This window comes from Miniopterus natalensis, chromosome 1 (assembly GCF_054644295.1).
Source record: "Miniopterus natalensis isolate mMinNat1 chromosome 1, mMinNat1.hap1, whole genome shotgun sequence".
NCBI lineage: Eukaryota > Metazoa > Chordata > Mammalia > Chiroptera > Miniopteridae > Miniopterus > Miniopterus natalensis.
This window is the reverse complement of record NC_142081.1, coordinates 110,747,653-110,756,420: the sequence shown is the minus strand read 5'-3', so window position 1 is coordinate 110,756,420 and position 8,768 is coordinate 110,747,653. Positions and strand designations below refer to the sequence as shown.

At 34.1% G+C, this 8,768-nt stretch overlaps 1 non-coding gene across 1 annotated transcript; it reads right to left on the bottom strand.

Moving 5' to 3' along the window:
* Positions 1 to 6,879: 6,879 nt before the first annotated feature.
* LOC148094300 (U6 spliceosomal RNA) lies at positions 6,880 to 6,986 on the bottom strand. The gene has a single exon (XR_015713685.1). It is a non-coding gene; the product is annotated as a U6 spliceosomal RNA (small nuclear RNA).
* Positions 6,987 to 8,768: the final 1,782 nt, after the last annotated feature.

The window sequence follows — 8,768 nt, the reverse complement described above, 5'->3', positions numbered from 1 at the left end:
GCCTGCATCCTGCTCATAAGACCTGAGACATCTTTTCATTTTAACTGTCCAATTCATTACAAGTTGGTACAACTATTTTAATATTTAATTTTTGTTTATGTATCAAATTTTAAGTATGCTCCATTACACTAGGCCCACATCCACATTTTTTTCTGAGATGGCCCCTTCTCTACCTGGGATCATTCTCACAATTTTTAAGAGTCCTCGTCTAGTAAAGAGGATCTAAAGGGCAAGTCTCTCAGATTCATAGCAGACCTTTTCTTTAGGCAAGGAAATCTAAGAAGCATACCCTTAAGATCTTGGAAAACATTTTATCTAGCTGAGAGGGTCTAGAAGGCTTGCTCTTATTATTCTTAGAAGTCATTTTTTTTCTAGCTGAGAAAGTGTACGAGGAATTGCCTTAAATCTTTCTGAAGCCTTAACAAGGGGTCTTACAGATGCTCTCTCCATCTGAAATTTATCCTGAGGCCGCATTTTACAAAAAAAGCCCTGAATTTGATCTTTGCCCAAATGCTGTTTCTTACTTTGAGAAACTTCTACTGTCTGGAAAGACTAGGTATAAAAAAAAATTTTTACATTTTAGCAAGCACATCCTTGTTCTTTATATTTTCTTTAAATCCCAATAAAAAATTTAACAGTATCTTATGTAACTCTACTTTCTCTCTATATATAGTTTTTCATATGCAGCTAAAACAAAATAAATCAGCTGGTACTTTTGATATTCTGCCAGAATAAAAATCTCCTGAATTATATCAAATATCTCATTAGGTAAATTTTTTGACACCACAAACAGTAATGCACCATGGGAAAAATGGTCAGAGGAATCCATCCAGAGGGCAGGCAATGAGGGAGTGCATTTTCTGTGAAGAATTTAAATATAATACTGAAACTAACTAAAAATCATTCTTTTTTTATATTATTATCTTTGAGCAGCAATTCTACACAATGTCATTGAGAAAATGCTCCTCTCTTCTGGGGCAGAACATTTCATTACTTTGTCCTGTGATTATGTTGTGATATCACGCCCATGATTGTTATGATATGGCAACAAAGGATTTTAAAGTTGTAATTATGGTCTCTAGTGAGTTAAATTAATCAAAGAGGTAATATACTGAGTGGGCCTGGCCTAATTAGATGAACTTCTAAACAGGGGTCTAGAGGTTAGAAGTAATCAGAGATGCAATGCTGTTCACCTTGAATAAACGCATTCATGTTGTGAACTGACTATGAAGGCCATGTGATTTCAGATTTGTGAGACCCTGAACAGAGCTTGATATACAGATAATAAATAGGTATTATAAATAGGTATTGTTTTAAGCCATTAAATCTGTGGTAATTTGTTACATATCAATAGAAAATTAACATATTTGGTTTGTATTTTGTTATGCAGTGGTTTCCTATAAGACAATGGTTAGAAAATGTTGAATAATGGTAAGGTTTAAAAAAGACTGCACCATAACATAGTTACCAATTATTTGAGTGCTAAATGTTACTAAAGTAGAAGAAAAGTGCTCCTGTAGATAAATACAACATTCTTTGGAACTACAGATGATGAAGCAATTATTTATCCCTGAAGGTTTTAAAGCAAGCTGCATCATGTTGACATTTGAACTAGGCCTCAAAGGATGAGTAACAGCTGGCCAGGCTGACAAAAGAGGAAAGGACATTCTAAAATGAATAGCATGAGTTGTCCCCCTGAGTAAATGTTAGATGCTTGGGATTATGAATAGGAAACAGATTGAACATTAAGGTGATCTCAATGCACTTAAGTTTACTGATGAGATTCTAATTTTAGAGGATATAATATTTGTTTGAGTTTATGGATAAAAATAATTTAAAAAAAAAAAGTGGATACCTTTTAGAAGAAAAGGACTGGGAAAGATTAAAATAAATCCCTTGTGTTTCTGGACTGTTATTGGTTAATATCATCAAAAGTCTCAAGCTGGGACAGGTAAAGAACTAGAACTAGATGTAATAAACATTTATTCAGCTATGATAATAGTCTTCATGCCAATGATATTTATATTTAACTTTAAAGAGCTACATGCTTTATATAGATATATATGCTATCCCAATAAAAAGTTTTATAAGAAATAGTGAGATATAGGGCATAAGAAATGCTGTTTTTCATTTAAAATGTTGCCACCAGCCCTGGCCCGTGTGGCTCAGTTGGTTAGAGCATCCATCCCATGTACCAAAGGGTCATGAGCTCAATTCCTGCTCAAGGGTACATACCCAGGTTGCAGGTTCAATCATCAGTTGGGGCACATGTAGGAGGCAACCTATCCATGTTTCTGTCTCACATCAATGCTTCTCTTTCCCTTTCTCTCTCTCTCTCTTCCTCTCTTTTTAAAAACTAAAAAGCATATCATCAGATAGGGATTTTAAAAAAATGAAGTGTTGCTATCAATATTAAACTACATACTCTATTTAAACATCATAATCCATAATAAAATTATTCTATATTTAAACATCTCATGTCAATTATAAAGTAATGTATTATTTAGCCATAATGCATAAGAAAGCCATTTCAGATTAAACAGGAAGTTTGAAGTACTTCTATTTCTTATTTCATGGTGCATCATTTTTATGTGAAATCAGCAGGGGGGGAAGGCAAAAAAAATTAGTGACAGAAAATTTAACAAATTCTGGACATACAACAATACCAAGATGCTAAGCCCCAAGTAACAAATTATTGTGCTTTCCCCCCTCTAATTTAACAATGATGCAGAGGTGAGTGCAGGCACTTGTATGACCAGTGTAAGAAAAGCATGAATTTGCAATAGTAAAGCTTGAAGATTAAGATTTTATAGTGGAGGTTCCTAGAGGGATTTATAAAACAGAGTTCATATTTTTTGTCTCTTTATCCTCTTATGTAAATTTAAAATTTGACTGCTATACTCCTTAACTATTATGGCTTCTCTCTCAGAAAAGGAAACTGAGGTTCAGAGAAACTCACATAATCTCATATTTAGAATGGAACACTGAAGACATCTAGCACCTCCCCTCTTGGTTTGTGTCTCCAAGTCACCAGTACCCTGGTGTGACATCCTGTGAATATTGAAAATGTCTCTTTTGCCTTATAGACCAGTGTGGTCCTGGGAAATGTTTTGTAAAATTTAAATATAACGTTATGTATGTCATTGTTGTTACAAATGGTTTAAATTTATATTTCTTTAGTTTTAAAATGGGTCTCTAATCTAAAACTTGTGTTTTATATAATTGACATAACAACTTGTGGGGAAAAAATGTCATTACCTCATAAGACAGCCTGTCAAATATTTAAAGATAGCTCTCATCATTGAAGTCCACTATCCGCTAGACTAATTTTTCAAGTAGGTTAAGGATTGAATGGGCGTTAAAGTTCAGGTCTCATTCTTCCCATACTTTTTTCACCTCCCCATACTATCTAAGGGGAAATTCAGGATGTGTAAGTAAGAAAAGAGGTGGGGGAAGTCATCACTGCCTTCCATGGAAATCTATTTTTACTAATATTTTTATATAGTTGAATTTTCAAAAAAATGCCATACAAATTTTTACTTCTAGAAATTGCAATAGAAATTATATGAGATTTCAGTTATTTTAGTTTTTATGATTTCCAAAAGGTTGGACTAAAGAAATGTACAACTTATGGAGAGCATCAAACTTAGTTAAGACAACTTTCCGGAATAATTGTACACACTCATTCTAGGAAGGAATGAAGGAATTTATTGCATTTAAACCTGCTTTCTATTTAACCAACTATAACAGTTATGTATAGATTGGCTCATCCATTTTTTTACTTTACTATAATGGTTAGTTATGAAATCCCTTAAAGCTACTAGATAGGAAAATATCCTAACTATGGTTTTCTAAACTGTCCAGGGAATATAATAACATTTGCAAAGGCATTTTTTAGCCAGAATATTATGGCAGTCTTAGCAGTTGACAGATGTGATTTGCTCCTATCTTGTCATGGTGATTTTAAATGGGGGAAAGATGTGTCTTTAGAGAAGAGAAGGTCTGCCAGCTAATTAGCCCATTAGATGCTCCATCAGCTTTGTTGGTTTCCTGAAAATAGTACAGTTCAGTATATTCAAATTTATTTGGCATAAATAAATGAAGCTTCCTTTTACATTTGAACTGGTGCAGGTAAAACACATGTTACAGTGTTCACTGGTCTGAATGTTTATATCCCTCAAAATTCATATGTTGAAACTCTAATGCCAATGAGATAGTATTAGGAGAGGGGGGCCTTTGGGAAGCAAGTAGATTAGAGGACAGGACCTTCATGGATGGGATTAGTTTACCAACTCTGCCATGTGGAGATACAATGAGAAGTCTACAACCTGGAAGAAGTCCGTCACCTGACCATAATCTCAGACTCTACCAGCCTCCAGAATTGTGAGAAATAAATTTCTGTGTTTATAAGATACCCAGTATGTTATACCTCTTTATTTAATTATTTATATAGTCTCAAGTTGCAATTCAAGCATTTCTTTCTCAATGTAGCCTTTTCTATCTCCACGATGAATCAATCATCCCATGATAGTCTTTTAGGATCCTGATGACTCTTGTTTTTAGCACTTTCTCCAGTTAGAACTTTGCATTTTAAAAAATATTTTTATTGATTTCAGAGAGAGAGGAAAGAGAGAGGGAGAGAGAGAAACATCAATGATAGTCATTGATTGGCTGCTTCCTGCACGCCCCCTCTTGGGAATCGAGACGGCCAGCCTGCATGTGCCCTGACCGGGAATCAAACCACGATCTATTGTATCATAGGTTGATATTCAACCACTAAGCCAGCCCAGTCAGGTGAACTTTGCATTTTTTACTAGTGGTTATTAAATATCTGCTTTTGCTAGTCAATTATAAGCTCCATTAAGAAAGACATTAAGATTTTTTTCTTTATTGTTGTATAATTAATGTTCAAAAAATAATTTATGATGTGACTTAATGTATGTTTCCTTGTATTGGTTTCAGCTGATTTCCGGAGAGTTCATAATTCTGGATTCAATTCCACTTTTATAATTCTAGTCCTGGTATTTGCTTCTCTTCCCTCTGGTTCTTGATGCTGAGCATCCTTCTAAGGAATTAATTTGAATTTGCCCAATGCCACTCTATTCTGAGAACTTGTAGACTAGGTAGTTCACACAATCTATAGCAATTCAGAATTTGAATAGAATTGTTTTGCTACAGAGAGCTGCCATTCTCCTTTTTCCTTAGGAAAACCTTGAATACATGCCTTTTACTTAGTCTACTTACTTCCTGTTTATTTATTCATGACTTACCTTGCAGAAACCTTTAGCTTCTGACACTACAAGTTTTTAAATCTAAGGACATTTGCTTAATGAACTTTTTGAATGTACTGTTGTCTCCTTATCTACTTTGTTCCTCTTTAATTATAATTGTTCCTTGAGAGTCAGTCTTTGGTCCTTTGAATTTTTGTTATCCCTCTGATAACTCATCTATAGTTATGTATTTGTTTTTAGCAGCTTTATTAAGATATAATTCACATACCATGCAACTTACCTGTTTAAAGTATATAAATTCAATGGTTTTTAGTATATTCACAGAGTGTGTATTCACAACTACAATTATTTCTATAAAATTTTTATTACTCATAAAAGAAACCCTGTACCCTTTAGCCATCACCTTGCAATCTCCCCTACCACTTTCCCCCAACCCTAGGTAACCGCTAATTTACTTTCTGTTTCTATAGATTTGACTATTCTGGACATTTCTTTTAATTGGGATCATGCAATACGTGGTCATTTGTGACTAGTGATAGTCATGATTTTAAACTACATAATCATGTAAATTTCTCAAATCACTTATTTCCAGAAATAACTATTCTTCCTAACTCTAGTATTGAATTGACAAGTTCTACACAAATCATTCTTTCTTCAATTTAACGTACCTGAAGTTGACTTTCTTTTCCACTAGCTTGCTTGCTTCATTCCTTATTTTTATCAATGCACGCAGCATCACAGACACTGTTATTCTCCCCCAAATCTTCTACTTACTGTAACCCTGTGTAATCAGTGCCTAGCACATAGGTGATTGTTATATGGTTTTTGAATGAATGAGTGATTCAGTTACTGGAGAATCTGTTTGTCTTCTCTTCACTCTTATAACAATTGTCCAGGCTCTCAGTTCCTCAGACTTGCTTCCAAGTGCCTTTCCATTCCAGGCTATGGATCTTCTAATTTCTTATTCTTAAAATATCACTTTCCTGTTTAGCATATAATTATTGAACTTTTGCTGGAAAAACACACTTGTGCAATTTAAACAATGCATGATTTAATGTCATAGAGTCTGGGTCCAAGTTTTTATTTCATTTACTTTCTTTCTATGTGATTATGAATTGGTTACTTCAAGTTTGTTTGTTTTGGTTTGTTTTGTTTTGACTCAAGTTTCTTATCTATAAACTAGGAGAGATGACATTAGTAATACTTGTTTCACAGGAAATTAAAAATTTTGCAGTACCTATCATAGTAATTAATATATCACAGTTACTTGCAAGTATTGGTGGAAACATATTCAAGTGTGATCATATATTTTAAAATACTCTCTAATTTTGAAAGGTTAATTTATTAATTTAATTAACCCAGCTTCAAGCATGGAGAGAGATACAAACAAAAGGTCTAAATCATATTCTAGAAACAAATTTTATAAACTAGAGGCTTAATGTGAAGCTGAATGACACACGTTTATTATTTTGTTATTTTTATATTATGTTTTTTTTTTATTATATTATTATTAATGCTGTGGTTTAATTGAGGAAACAATATCATGTTTCAGATGCTAGAGTACATTTTTCAGTGTGTTTTGAACAGACTGGTGTATTACTTATGTTTATACATCCTGGCCCCAGAAGCTAAGCTCCCCCCCCTTTTTTAAAATATGAAATGCTTCACAAATTTGCATGTCATCCTTGTGCAGGGGCCATGCTAATCTTCTCTGTATTGTTCTAATTTTAGTATATGTGCTGCCAAAGTGAGCACTATGCTACTCTTAATAAGAGCGGTATATTAATTTAGGGACCTACGACCTTCTCTCAGGACCATGTGAGGCCACAGTGCCTGCTCTGGTCTACTGCTGCGGTCACACCTGCTGAGGCCTTCTAGCAGAGGAGCTGCTTCTCCTCTGCAGGGTCAGCCAGGATCCTGGGTCACTTGTAAACTGCCAGGTTCACTCTCTTCCTCCAGTCTTTCTTGTCAGCATATAACATATAAGGAATAGTGAGCAACTGCAATTTTGTTGGGCTAAGGATCCTTTCCTTTTCCCTAAAGGGCACGAAAGATGATTATGGATTTGTGCTAACTGTGCAAAGACTCATTCATTTTGAAGATAAGAAATTACCTTGGAAATAATTTATCTTTAATCAAACTAACAGACTCCCAGTTGCTTAAATTATTGAAATAAATATTCTTTTGCTCCCTTTAATGGGGCTCTATAATCTGGCTTTTATGTTTTCCATAAGCTAATTTCCAGTTTATTTTGATGTTAATCATCAGATCCAGCAACATTCATTGTCTCAGTTCCCACAGACATAACTTTTTCTTTTTTGCCTTTTCACAGTTTTTTTTTCTACACAGAAATGCTTTTATTGTTTCTTTAATTGGTATATAATTGACATAAAACATTATATTAGTTTCAGGTGTACAACATAATGATTTGATATTTATGTATTGTGAAATGATCACCACAAAAAGTCTAGTTAACATTTGTCACCATCCATGATTACATTTTTTTTCCTTGTGGTGAGAACTTTTAAGATCAATTCTCTTAGCAGCTTTCAAATATGCAATATGGTATTATTAACTATAGTCACTATGCTGTACATTACATCCCATATTATTTATTTTATAACTAAAAGTGTGTAGTTTTAACCTCCTTCACCCATTTCTCCCCCCCCCCCAACCCCCATCTCTGATAATCACTTCTGCATCCTGGGATTTCCCCCCACTGCTACCCTGACCCTGGAGGTCCACAATACTCTCACCTTTTCTGAACTCTGTAGAATTTATACTCAGCACCATGACATTCTGGCACTCACTTGCTTTCCTAATGAGATTATAAAATCCTCAATAGTTTTTATACCTCTTTTTCCTCACCAGTGTCTAGCATGTTATAAACATAAAATGTAGTCAATACATATTTTTTAATGGATAAACAGAAATTTGCTATATATGTAGAAAAAAAGATACCATCATGAAAAACTGAAAGCTGTCTTAGAAGGTTGATTTGAACAATTTTAGTAAATATTATATAACAAGGACTTAATTTTAAAACTAGAGACAGAAAAACACTTAAAAAAACAATGAAAAGTTATCAGTTAATTGAATTCTGAAATTAATCATTTTTATATGCATACAATGTTCCTGTTCCTACTCTAAGGTCAAGATGAATGCCAATGTTGAATTCAAACAGAGCAATGGAGAACGAGTAAGTGGCTCAAGGTCAGAAACAGGCTAACCATGCTGTTTGTCTGCTGCCTAGTAAGTATCATGGAAGTTACAGGTGCAGATGAAAGGTCACTGCAACGCTTCACAATCTGCATTGTTAAGGCTTTCAGGACTATGATTCTAATCACGATGCCATCTCCTAGACTGATTGCATTTTTAAAGCAATGAGATTTTACCACCTTGAGAAATTCTATCCCTCCCCTGAACCATCTCCTGGAGCATAGAAGAATGACAAAATAATGTCAATGACGCTGAGCATCTTTGTATAATATTGACAAGCTGAAAACTATGTGTAGGTGACAGAAACCTATAATAGAT